This window comes from Danio aesculapii, chromosome 15 (assembly GCF_903798145.1).
Source record: "Danio aesculapii chromosome 15, fDanAes4.1, whole genome shotgun sequence".
Taxonomy (NCBI): Eukaryota; Metazoa; Chordata; class Actinopteri; order Cypriniformes; family Danionidae; genus Danio; species Danio aesculapii.
In genome coordinates, this window is record NC_079449.1 from 46863596 (window position 1) to 46877711 (window position 14116).

General features: G+C 39.2%; 1 protein-coding gene across 1 annotated transcript in view; it reads right to left on the reverse strand.

Moving 5' to 3' along the window:
* Positions 1 to 14116, reverse strand: part of atp1b3b (ATPase Na+/K+ transporting subunit beta 3b) — a 52146-nt gene that overhangs the window by 19824 nt on the left and 18206 nt on the right. The gene's annotated exons all lie outside the window — the stretch shown is intronic.

Below are 14116 nucleotides of genomic sequence, written 5' to 3' on the forward strand. Positions count from 1 at the left end.
GAGAAAGAAAAACGACATGTCAGATTACTCACATTTATTAATAATAAAACCCAACAGCAATGAATTTACAGAACATTTCCAAGAGTACAGAACATCCCCTGGAAAGCATTGCATTTATGAACATCTGAAAAAAACTGCACAAAATATCATCTACATGTTCCTCTAGCAGACAATGGGGGCTGACAAATAAGGACAGGAGGAAGAGCGTTGATTCAGAAGTTTGATCAGGGTACAGGTGCATGGCTTGAGGGTCTGAAACGTGTAGTACAGCAGTGTGGATTAAACTAGTTCTGGCGGTTTGTACTTCATAGAGCAGAACTAGACGAGGACATGTCAGAACAGAAGGAGGTGGGACTGTTAGGGAGCAGGAATGTGACCTCTCAATGATTTGGAGGAAGACCAAATTCTCATTCGCAACAGGTGGAAATGTTCAAAAACGATATATTATAATAATGATCAGTTAACAGCCTGGGAGAATCGGGTTAATGGATGAATGGCACCAAATGTTTCACTGAAACAAAGCAATGCATTGTATTTCAGAAAGACAATGAAGAATTTATTTTGGCTGACAAATGGTCCAGACATAATGAGATTGGCACAATAAATGGTGTGGCTCTGGAGTGGGACTATTTGCAGAAAATGTAGGATTTAGATTCAGTAATTTTAAACCTCCTTTACAGCGTAAAGCCACGGTTACACCAGAGTTTGAGCATGCAAAATTATGGCTGCATTCGAAAGCACATACTCAACGAGTAGGTGGTACTACTACTTCTTCATGCCGAATGCTTTCCCATGGCATTCTGGGATAGATACGTGCCCATCTGATGAATACTCCAGAATCTGGGATGAAGCAGTAGGGCATTCTGGGATTTCTTGCTTACACTTTTATGATTACTGAAGTTTCGGACTTCTTTCGTCACGTACTGTTTTCTTCTATTAATATGTTGTAGGTGAGTCGCCACATATCTAGGCAAATTAAGCATTCGTACGGCTAAATCTCGCGAGGATTAAGGTAATTCTCTTCTACTGAAATAGGGAGTTTTGAGCATCTAAATCAAATAGTTTTAAGAACTTATTTCTAATAACTGATTTCTTTTCTCTTTGCCATGATGACAGCACATCATATTTTACTAGATATTTTTTAAGATGCCGGTATTCAGCCTAAAGTGACATTTAAAGGCTGAACTGGGTTAATTAGGTTAAACAGGCAAGAAAAAAAAAGTTAAAATTGCTTTTATTCTAGCCGAAATAAAACAAAACTTTCTCCAGAAGAAAACATATTATCCGAAATAGTGTGAATAATTCCCTGATCTGTTAAATTCCTTGATCTGGGAAATATTATAATAAGAAAAACTTAACAGGAGGGTGAATAATTTTGACTTCAACTATATAAAAAGATGCAGTTTTATTAAGCAAAATTGACTAATCACACATTTTGACCATGATTTACTCACTAAGAAGTGGTTAGTGTGTAAACAATAGTTCATCAGAGATATTTAGAAGAAGAATCATTGGGTGGTGACACATTAGTCTATTGTAGGACCCCAGTGCAGTAATTCTAAAGCCACGGTTACACTAGAGATTGAGCAGGTCAAATTATGGCTGCATTTGAAACCACATACTCAACGAGTAGGCGGTACTATTACTTCTTCATGCCGAATACTTTCCCATGGCATTCTGGAATAGATTTCCTACTCATTTTTGAATATTGGGGATTCAAACATACTCAAATCGCTCACCTACTGCTTTTTGCATACCTAATAGTATGCTGTTTCAAACGCCGCCACTATCTTATAGCAGTGTTCCCCAAGACCCGAACTGGTACCAGTCTGTGGATCAATTGGTACCGTGCCACACAAGAAATCATTCCTTATTTACATTTATTATCTGAACGATCTTTTATGGGAAAAAAAACAAACAAAAAAACGACCATACTCTCTCCCTTGCATCTCGGTCACGTGAGCACCAAAATCTAACCCACTAGTAAGAAACAGACATCTTTGGAAAGTTTCTTTGCAAAGAGAAAAACGGCCCAGTGAAGGACCAATGATCTGCCAAGGAATGGATCCGTAACCCATTTGTCAACAAATCAGGTAAATCCAGCACGTCTGTGCAAGAAGATCAACTGCTGGAGATCGCAAATGACAGCGGCCGTTTACATTTCCAATGGTAAAATTGTTGGTAGAAAACACTCCGTGGTCCGTGGTGATAAAAAGATAGGGGACCACTGTCTAACAATATAAAACTAAATGATGTAATGAGGATAAAACAAGCGATTGCTCCAGCATTGACATTTATGTACAGAGAGTTCAGGTTTGATCTTCTATTGATCTCAACAATCGCGTGAATGAATTTGCAGTCCAACAAACTGTAATGGAAGTCTATGGGGCTAAAAGTCCAGTGTAACCCACAGCTAAAGTGGTCTCATTTTACACTGTCATATTTTGACACTGTATTTTCACAAAAGCAACTTAAAATATTAAAGCTGATTATTTATTTCAACTTAAAAATGCTTTCTATTTTCCTAAAGAGATTTGTCTCCTGTCATGCATCTAATTCTCCAATAATGAGCCATACAGAACTGAAGTATCAGAGAACACGGCCACTTTTTCTTTACTTTATCCTGTTACACTATATTGTACTCCATGCAATGTTGTATTTTCTCTAATAAAAATAAAAATGCTTTCTTTGTGTACAAATGGCTTACGGTGGAACCGAAACACGACATCTTTTATCCAGATAGTCCAATTTAATCAAAATATTGTATAATACCTATAACTGACCATTTCTTTAGCTTGCTCTGTAATTTAGTAATCAAAGTTTAAAGTTTTAGTCCTTTCAAATGATTGATTTGCTATTTTATTAGATTTTTACATTTTTTTATTGCTTAACTTAATTAGGAAAGTCACTGTATAACAGGGGTTTGTTCTGTAGACAACCAAAAATATATATACTGCTTAAGGGGGCTAAAAATATTGACCTTAAAATAGTTTTAAAACAAAGACTTGTCTCCAGAGGAAATAATATTGTCAGATATACTATGAAAAATCCCTTGCTCTGTTAAACATAATTTGGGAAATATATATATATATATATAAAAAAAATAAAAAATATAAACTACAGGAGGGCTAATAATTCTGATAACATGCATAACATTTCAACAGGGGCGGACTGGGAACAAATAAAAATTCAGCCCTGACACTGTAGCCACACCAGCCCACATTACCACACTGACACAGCCCCGCCCACGGACACACATTCACTACTTATATTGGTGTACAGATGGTGAAATCATATAAGCAGTACCATATGTAATAGATATTTAAAGATTTAATGTATGTGACGAACAAAAACAACCCATTTATAACAATCTTATACATACAGTAAAACTAAACTAAAATAATCTGTGAATCTTGTAGAGTCCGTGTGCTGTCTCTGTCGTCTGTCTGCTATTACTTACGATAGGAGTAACCTGTGAATGTGTATCACAAACACACACACAAACAAATGGACAGGCAGCACCAGCAACACCTCAGCATAGTTTTATTCACAAATAACTAGATGTCATTCTCTACAGCAGGGGTCACCAGTCTTGTTCCTGGAGGGCCGGTGTCCTGCAGATTTTAGCTCCAACTCTAATCAAACACACCTGAACAAGCTAATCAAGGTCTTACTAGGTATACTTGAAACATCCAGGCAGGTGTGTTAAGGCAAGATGGAGCTAAACTCTGCAGGGACACCGGCCCTCCAGGACTGAGATTGGTGACTCCTGCTCTACAGTGTTGACATTCTCTGCGCCTCTACCTAAGGATTAACTACATACAGTAACCTATGCATGCATTTCATGTTTTACTTTAAAGACTGGCTATGTATTCAGAGTTCACTACAAATGCCTACAGTATGGCTATAGCCACAGATATGGCTACTGAGAACGCACGAGTGTTTTAAAGAGAAATCGCACATTTCCGCAGTAGTGCGTGAAACCACAACATGGTCTAACACAAGAAATACATGACCAGCAGGGGGCAGTTATGTAACATGGTGAGCATACCGAGCATGTGAGCTACCTGTAAACGGTGTATAAACGGCATTCTTTAGGCAGCTGTGTGTGTGTTATCTTATACTACATAGTTTAACTGTTTAAAATGCCGATTTTGGAGTGTGTGTTTAGGCTAAGAGCAAATCTAGCATAGGTTCTTTTGCATGCTAGACTATATTGCTAGTACAGTAGCATACAGCGGTCTGTATACCCTAAATCTGCTGATAATGACATTTTAAAATGTACAGAAATGCTACGCTAAGTTTACTATTACGCACAGTGTAGGTTACTGTCAGAAGTAGTGTGCCCGGTGTCAAAATTACTCAGTATATTTGAGTATAATGACTTAGAAGTGTATTTTCTGTTGTCTTCTTACCTCCTCTGATGCAGCAGCAGAATTTAAACCTTGAGAATATTTCAGTTAATTTTATGCATGTGGCAGCGTCTGATTTTAGAGCCCTTTTCTTTTGCTTTCTCTGAGTTTTTTCGGCACTGCCTTTTTTTAATGGTTCATCTCTGACAATTAGCTTGTGTTGCACTTACTGTTTGTTTTGATTACGTCCGCGTAACCTATGATTGAGTCGGACCCTCTCAAAACCAGCCGGCTGTCACCGCTTGGGCCAAATGCTAAACAATTATTATTACTGTTATTATTACTACCATTATTATTCATTCATTTTCTTTTCGGCTTAGTCCCTTTATTAATCTGGGGTCGCCACAGTGAAATGAACCGCCAACTTATCCAGCACGTTTTTACGCAGTAGATGCCCTTCCAGCCGCAACCTCTGGGAAACATCCACACACACTCATACTGTACACTACAGACAATTTAGCTTACCCAATTCACCTGTACCACATGTCTTTGGACTGTGGGGGAAACCAGAGCACCCGGAGGAAACCCACGCGAACGCAGGGAGAACATACAAACTCCACAGAGAAATGCCAACTGACCCAGCAGAGGCTCGAACCAACGACCTTCTTGCTTTGAGGCGACAGCACTACCTACTGTGCCAATTATTATTATTATTATTATTATTATTATTATTATTATTATTATTATTAGTATTATTATTATTATTATTATTATTAGTATTATTATCATCAGCATCATGATCATAATATTCACATCTTGCATGAGACAAAAGCTGCCTGCATGTAAAAACAATACATAATAAGAAATTTAAAAATAATAATAACAATAAACTGACCGGACCACATTTAAAAAATGGTCCGGCCCTTGTGGCATTTGCCAGAACTGCCAGATGGCCAATCCGCCCCTGCATTTCAACATGCACCTTAGTCCCATTTACCATATGTATATAGTGTGTCTATGGTATTTAACATACTTAGGAATGCCAGCCTATTTGGAAGGAATGCCAGGCTAGCTGAATGGAAAAATGGCCAAAATTCCAGAGTGGCACCACATCCAAACTCCACCATGGTAACACTATGCTATTTGTTTGTGGATTTTTCTTGGACTTGAAATAAAATGCGGTAAGAATGAATAATCACCAGCTGAGGAAAAAGACATTAAATAAATAGAGAAGATTAAAAGACGGGAAGTACAGGACAGAGTGTGTGTGTGTGTGTGTGTGTGTGTGTGAGAAAGAGAGAGAGACTTGGTTTAATTATAGATGCATTTCTTCTATGCTGATGTCTCTGAGGAAGACTCTAGTTACTATAAATAGCATCTGGGGGAGGACAGTTTAGCGATGGCACAGCACTGGCCTAGAGAGAAGTGCACAAACGCATTCACACACATGCATGAATGCTAACACACATACGCATGCACAAACACTTTCTGCTCCTGCTGCCCGTCATAATTTCCCCCCGGTGAATGGGTCTTGAAGTGTGTACTGCGCGCCAGACATGCAAATCAACACCGTCGTTAGATTTCTCCAAACTATTTACATGCAAATTGAAATTCTGGGCTGGATGAAATCTCTTTCAATTACTCGGCTGGATGGGTTAATAAAAAATAATAACTATAAACATGCTTTTAATACAATCATACAAACACATTATGTGATAAGCGTGCTTCTAATTAAAAAGTATAATTAATGAAGGTGATGACAATTTCCATATGAAACTCCAGAAGACAACCTCTGATGTTTACTGTTCGTTCAGACTATTTATTAAAAATGAGCTGAAACACCACAATTCTTGATGTTTTGTTGCGACAACTTAATTATTTTATGTTCAATCAACTTACATTTGTCAAAACTAACAAGATAAATTAATTCCTTCATGTTATCTAAAATATATACAGATACGACGGGACCTCTGTTTAGGTTTATTGGTACGACGAGCGCGAGTGATGCTCTTTTTGTAGCAAGTGCAGCCATTGTATTTCTAGTGTTTTGAGCTGCCGTGACGTGTTCGGTCCCGTGATCCCCAAAAATGAGTTGAAATACTCTGAAATCATGGCGACTCGAGTAAATGAGCAGGAGAACAGATCGCGAGAGGCACAGTGATGGTCCAAGTATTACATTTCTTCGGATGAATGAATAAAGCAGTAAAGATATTGCGAGTGCAAATCAATCAATAGATGAATTATTATTTGTAAAGCTACTTCTGGCCATGACAATTTGACACCTAAATAATTATAAGAGATGTGTTTAAGGGATTATATGCAGCATTATTGATTTGTTCTCTAATGTAAGGCAAGATATTCTCTTAAGGTTTATACTTAGAGGGAAAATGTGCTTAATGCATTATAAAGCTTGAAGCATTAGAATCGGTGCTCAGTATCAGCTGATCACCAAAATCCTGATCGGAGCATCTCTAGCTTTGACCCAACTTGGCTGTCAGAGCGGTAATACTCCCCCTGGCTGTACAAGACTGATCTTAGTAAGTAAGTTAGTAAATACACCCTTAGGTAAAGTATACTTAAGCAAAGGTCAAGTATAAACGTATACTTTATTTAGTAAGTATACTAATATCAATGTAACCAGTAGAGTACTTGAAATGTTCTTCCAGAAGCCCGTTAATATACACTGCAGTGACAAAAGCTGCACACTTTGTGGATAAAAAAAAAGTTAGAAAAATAAAAGTTCATTTTTAGCTTGTCCAGTTCAAATAATTGTTCAGTTTTGTACTGCTGTCATTAAAGAAACAAATTAACACCATGGCTCCTTGTGTCAGTGTCCGTCTGAACAGTCGTGCCACACAGCACCCCTAGAGTAAGGTAGGTTTAGCTAGTGTGAACGTGTCTTCTGAACTCTGGTGCACACCTGTTAACCACACCCGAGTCGATCTGAAAGAGGTGGTCTTGGGAACAATTCAATCAAACTCTGGTTCGGTTCACTTCTAGTATGAATGCAATCGTCCCAAATAACAGAAGTGAACCGCCAACTGTACAACAAACTATCGTTTTCATAATGTTCATTCGTGTGTGTGAGTGTGTGTGTATATCACGTACTGTACCGTGACAAGCGGGACTGAGCCAGGGCAAACACAGTGATAATGTCTGCTCCAAAAACAGCTCTTGCAGGCATTGTGTGATATTCTGAATGTTTACAATATTTTTGCGGCAGATGGACGCGAGTCGCTTTCTGTATGTCTAAAAGATTCAGTTAAAGCAGAATAATCTTGATGTGTGAACGTCTTTCCATTTTGGTGCTTTGCTTTCATGTCAGTCACCTAGCAACAGCTGTACACACAACAGCAGCTTGACGACACAAGCGTACCGGAGTTCAGAAGGAAAAAAGATGGTGTGAACACAAAGCAGCTGAGAAGGTAGCGGGGGGGGGGGGGGGGGGGGGGGGCAATCGAACTTTAGTGAGGACCAGGCAATTGAACCAAGTGTGAAAGCACCCTTAGAATAAAGGGGGTCTGAGATCAGGTAGGTCTCAAGAGCTCCCCCTGGTAAAGGGGGCATTTATACACATACATGTACTTGTATTTCAAAAATTAATGTAAATACATCTGTGATTAATTTCTTTAATTACATTCATAATTACACTGGTGACATCCCTTACAACTTAACCCACCCTTAAACCTTCCCATACCAGCAAACCTGTCCCATATCCCACTTCAATAGCACCTTTAAGTGTTGTACAATTCAACATGAACTCAAATGTATTCATGTAGCATCACCTAGCACTTCATATAACCTTTGCCTGAAGGTTTTGGGTTTTTTTTCTCCCAAAGTGAAGGTAACCTATTGACTGATTAATATTTAATAAATCACAAAGCACTGCAGTTTTATCCAATTCAATTCAATTGATCTTTATTTCTATAGCGTTTTTACAATGTAGATTGTGTCAAAGCAGCTTCACATAGAAGTTCTAGTGAACTGAAACTGAGTCAGTCCAGTTTGGAGTGTTGAAGTTCAGTTTAGTTCAGTTTAGTGTGGTTTAATTTCCCTGCTGAAAGTCTAAACACTGAAGAGCAGATCCATCGATGCGCAGCTCCACAAATCTAATTTAATGTTCTACTAAAGAAAATAAAGTCACCAACGTTTAGGATTGACTGTACATTAACAGCCATTTATAATTACTATCCCTTTAAGAACTCAAATAATTTCCCTTGTAATAAAACACTTGTAGAGCTCTACAAGATGTTGACAAGTTTCAGGCATGTGGCTTGAACAGATATTCATCAGACTTGGCTCTCGGTGGATTTCCATTTGGCAGACTTCATCCTGAAACACACTGTGCTAATGCCTTAAAGTTCTGCGCTTTGACCAGAAGTGGATGTGGGAATGAGCAAATGCTATGGTGAAGAAATAAGCAATAAAAGGAAACAGAAGTGGTGTCTAATTTCAGAGGTTGTATCTTCCGAAGGACACACTGGAAGAGTGATGCGTTATCCAGAACAATAAACTTGGGCTGCACAAGATATCACTTCAGCACCAATATCGCAATGTTTAAATTCGCAATAGTCACATTGCAGTAGGGTTGGGCGATGTCAACCAGTTTGGCATCGTACGATGTCTAATGTGAAATAATGCGATGGACAATGGCATCGTCGTCGTAGGCGGAGGTAAATTAATTATTTATGAATAATTATATAATTTATAAAGAATTATTTCTAGCCTACCGTTTCAACTACCCAACTTACCCATAACCAAATCAGAAATAAAGATAAGTTACACACAAATGACCACCTGTCAATCACTTTTTTCGTGGGACTGAATAGGCAGAGTGATCGGTGTCGTTATAATGGCGTTGACAAATTCGGTTGGCAAAAAAGGTGGACAACCAACAGGAACCAACCAACAGTATCTGAGGTGTTCACTAAAATGACTAAGTACAAGCGTGAAAGCGAAAGATTGAAGCAGTGTACTGAAGCTGTGACACGTTACCTGATAGATTTAAAAGACAGAAGAGTCGTTAAATGGAGACCAGATTAATTAAATATCATGTTTAACAACTATACAGGAGGGAGCCCAGGGCTCAAGGATCTCTCTCCTGGGGCAGCATGCCAAACAGGTTTTATTTTCAATCATCAGCTAAGTGTGAACTCTTGAAACTGTACTTTCATGGTGACCAAAACAAGAAAACTGGATAATGAAAAGTGGATTTTTAACCCTGCGTGGTGATGTGAATTCATTTTTTATGGAGGTACATGGAAAACCACTGTGTGAACCTACACTGGGCTCATGATTCGGTTACGATTATCATGCTATCGATTCGGTTCAATCCATTAATTCAGTGTATCCTGGTGCATTGACGATGCTTTCCATAAACAATTAGATTTTACTTCACAGCACAAGAAAAATGTATATATTTATATATTATTTGTAATTTTTTTTTCCTTTAATACAAGCAGTCAGATATATAAACTGTACCTTTAAAAACTCATGCACAAAACATGCAGTACATGCTCAAACAACATGAGCATTTATAGCAAATAAAAAAAAATGTAAATATCCCGCTAGCTGACTGAGCCTTGTCTAGCGAGTTCTTACATCCTTATGATTGGTCACACGCTTAACAGAAAGGGTTGCGATTGGCTCTAACGCTCTGGCGCAGTTCACCGATGATAAACGGCAGCGGTGATCACAGCTGATCCATGATAGACACGGTGGAGAAAACTCGCTCTGCAGACATGCGCTCGTGTCTGAATCCAGAGGTATCGCTGTAACAGCCGAGAGGAGAGGAAAAGTCACGGCAGCAGGTCAAACAAGCCACAGTGAGAAAGAGAGAAATTAAGTTTACTTTCATTTTCTTAAAATCGCAGAGAAATAGGGGCTTGTGCTGTTCAGTGTCAGTGAAAGACTGTCCAGCAAACACACACGCAGTGCACATTTTCTGCATTTTTAAGTAGTTGGAGCGTTGTAAACACTCACACATATGAGATAAATGATGTCAGTACGTAATAACCGGTTATGATTATTACAGAACCGATACTGAATTGTCTGCATCGCAGTGCACTGAAGAAACAATCAATTGACACCCCTAGTCAAAAGCCTTCTTTAAACAAATAAAAAGTGTTCAAATATATACAAGTGGCCCTCTGTAGGTCATGTGGCTGATATTTGGCCCTCAAGGCCACCGAAGTTGAGAACCTCTGCCCTAACTTGCCTAATTACCCTAGTTCAGCCTTTAAAGTGCACTTTCAGATGAATACTAGTATCTAGAGAAACATCTAGTCAAATATTATGTGCTGTCATGGCAAAGATTAAAGAAATCTATTATTAGAAATGAGTTTGGGGGAAAAATATACAGGGGGGCTTATAATTTTGACTTCAACTGCATATGGGCTGTATCCGATCTATGCCACATGGAAGACTAATTGGGTCACTTGAAACATGCAGTGTAAATGCAACCATTGAGAACAAGTCAGTACAAACGTTGCTAGCTGACCATCTCATTTCAAAATGCTCAGTTCAGCCCATGTGGACCTCGAAGGATTCAGCTTTAAAGACTGCAGCTTCTGAAACAAGACATAGCTACAGAGTCTTGTCAGTCAGATGTGATGTGAATCCCTCCGCATGATGGGAAACACTCAACTCATCACCATTTCACTCTCAATCTTACATCATCTCCATCTCTGCTCTCACTCAGGCCTTTCAACTCAGATCTGATCTCACTGGGTCAATACTGTCAGAACATCTGATGAGCACTACTGGAGAATCCTGTAGGCCGATAATAGGATAAACCACAAAACTCTGGTTTCAGTTACATTTTCTGTTACGTAAAGAACCATAAAATAGATAAAAGGGTTTAGATTTGGTCTAAATGGTAAGCACCTGCATTACATTTCCGCTAACTGTGTTAAAAACGTATGAATAAAACTGTATTTACATGAATTGAGGGCGGAACGGTGGCTCAGTGCATATAATCCATGCCAACAATACCCTTTTGGTGGGCGTGGTGCAAACCTCTCATCTGTATCTGTAATCTTCACCAGCACATGTAGCCTCTGTTAGACAGTAATTCAGTCATTCGGAGTTCATAATAGTCCAAAAGGAGATGATAAACATGGCAGTTTGTTCATCTTTTAGGTTGCTGAAAGAATCATTTGCTCCTTTGTCTTTTCCCGCGTCACTCTCACATTTGTCTGTTTTTGAAAGGATCGGATGTCAGAAGCACTTCAATAATTACGCACATGTTATTATCATCAGCTCAAGTTTGTTATTTCAAATATAGACGAGCAGCGAGCTCATGCAAGAAAGTGAAACTGCTCACGCTTTAGACCAGGGATGGGCAAACTCGATCCTGGAGGGCTGGTGTCCTGCATAGTTTTGCTCCAACCCTAATCAAAAACACCTGCCTGTAGCTTTCTAGTGATCTTGGAGACACTGATTAGTGTGTTCAGGTGTGTTAGATTGGTGTTGGAGCAAAACTCTGCAGGGACACCGGCCCTCGAGGATCAAGTTTGCCCACCCCTGCTTTAGACGGGCTACTGTGCACAGGGTAGATTCTGCTTTTCTTGGCTTTGTGGCTGTTCATCAAGACAACGGCAAGGTTAGCTCGAGCTCGCATCGACCATGGCTTGTTATTATTTGTAGATATTATTATGGTGTAATGTCTCGGCTGTGTATTTAAAAATGGCGGTTCCTTTGTTTTCATTCTCCTGGCTTGTGCATGCACTAGTGACACATCTCTGTAAACCAATAGCGTTCAATCTGCCAAGTACCCTTTGGGAAGGGTACCCAAAAAGTTGTACGGTACGGTTTGCTTTTTGGTACCTTTTGACAGTGGAAACATAAAAGCGTACCGAACCATACCACTCAGTGGAAACGAGCCGTAAAGGAAAACTGGCCTTAATGCACATCCTATTCATTATTTCTGTTTAATAACTAACCATATTGATTTTGTTAGCTCACATTGCTAGTTTTGTGCTAAACAATTCATCTGCGCATGTCATTAAGAACGAAAAAGTTTGCCATTCTAATCTTTCATTGAAATCTGAAAATGCACTTCCTGTTTATTTTCAGTTAAATTCTCAGATTAGGTCTGTCTGAGGTATTGGGCGTGGCTAACATACTCAACCACGCCCCTCCAGCTGTCCGTTTAGACAAAAAACAGAAATGGTGAGCAGGAGGAATGTGTTAGGCTGTAATAACTCCCCCCAAACCCTTTTCCAGATCTTTTTGAATTAAATGCTACTTTACTACATCCAATCAGCTCGCAGTAAAAAAACAAAAAAAACAAGCCACACCCACTGTTTTCTCATTTAATATTCTGTTTCTTTAGGAACTTCATTTAAATATTAACAAAAAAAATCAAAATTGCAGATTCCGGTTCATGTGGACTTTAAAATCCAGCAAGATCCAACTATTGTTCTTCCCTCATTACCAAGTCAACCCCCCGCCTCCCCTCCAAAGACCATCCATCCTGCAGTGATCATGAGTAACTCAGCTGACCTCAGGGAGTCATTCTTACACTTCCTTCAGAACAAAATCAATTGAATGTGAACTCTATACAACATTATACTCCTCTCTCCACTTGCATGACTTCCTCTATGACTTTGCACCTGGTACATTTGACTTTCAGACTCCTGCTTACATCTCTGAACCACTCAAGAAGATAAATGCATCTTTCCATCATCTTGATCCTGTTACTTTCCTTCTGAACAACTTTGTACCCGTTCTCGCACTGTCTATTTCAATTCTCATTTCTCAACTTCTCAGCAGACATCGTTCCCCTTCTCGAATCTGCCTCAACTTTCAAAATAACTTTAGAAAGTAGTTGCTACTCAAGTCATATCTGCATTCAGTCTGGTTTTGGCTCACTCCACAGCACAGAGACGGCTCTTTTCAAGGTTGTCAATGACCTTCTTGTGACCACGGACTCTGTTAGTTTGTTGATTCTGTTAAATCTGTCCTCTGCTTTTGACGCAGTCTCTAACAGCATTCTTATCTCACTACTATTTGGGGTTTCTTGCATTCCCCAGTCTCGGTTTACGTCTGACCATCAACATTTTGTCACTATCTATCAGTCCAAATCCTCAACTGCTTCGGTTTCTCAAGGTGTTCCTCAGGGTTCTGTTCTCGGTCCTTTACTCTTCATCATTTACATCACAGGGGTCAATTCCAGTTCCAGGAGGGCTGCAGCTCTGCACAGTTTAGTTCCAACCCTAATTAAACACACCTGATCAAACTAATGGAGTCCTACGGACTTGTTTGAAACCTACAGGTAAGTGTATTGGAGCAGGGTTGGAACTAAACTGTGCAGAGCTGAGTCTCTCCAGGAACTGGATTTGACACCTGTGATCTACATGCCTCCCTTCATTCTCCATCATGGCTCCAGTTTCCAGTGTTATGCAGATGCACCCAACTTTGTATTGGTTCTCAATACAACTCTCCACTGCCTCTAAATGCCATTTCAGCTTATATTAATGGTGTTATATTAACTAGTTGACCAATAATGTTCTCAAACTTAAAAGGGTCACAAAACACATTTGAGATGTTGACAGTCATATATGTGTCTTGCGTTGCTATAAACACTATTAGGACACATATTTTAAAAAAAAGTGAAAATTGGTTGTTTTTGCGTTATTTCAAGCAAATTCGTTCTTCAGGTTTGAAAATAAATTTTGAAACGTCGTCACGTCGATTAGACCCTAGTGTAAATTTCAGTGTGTACCGGTGGGCACAACGTGACGTCTTTGAGCTTTCATCAT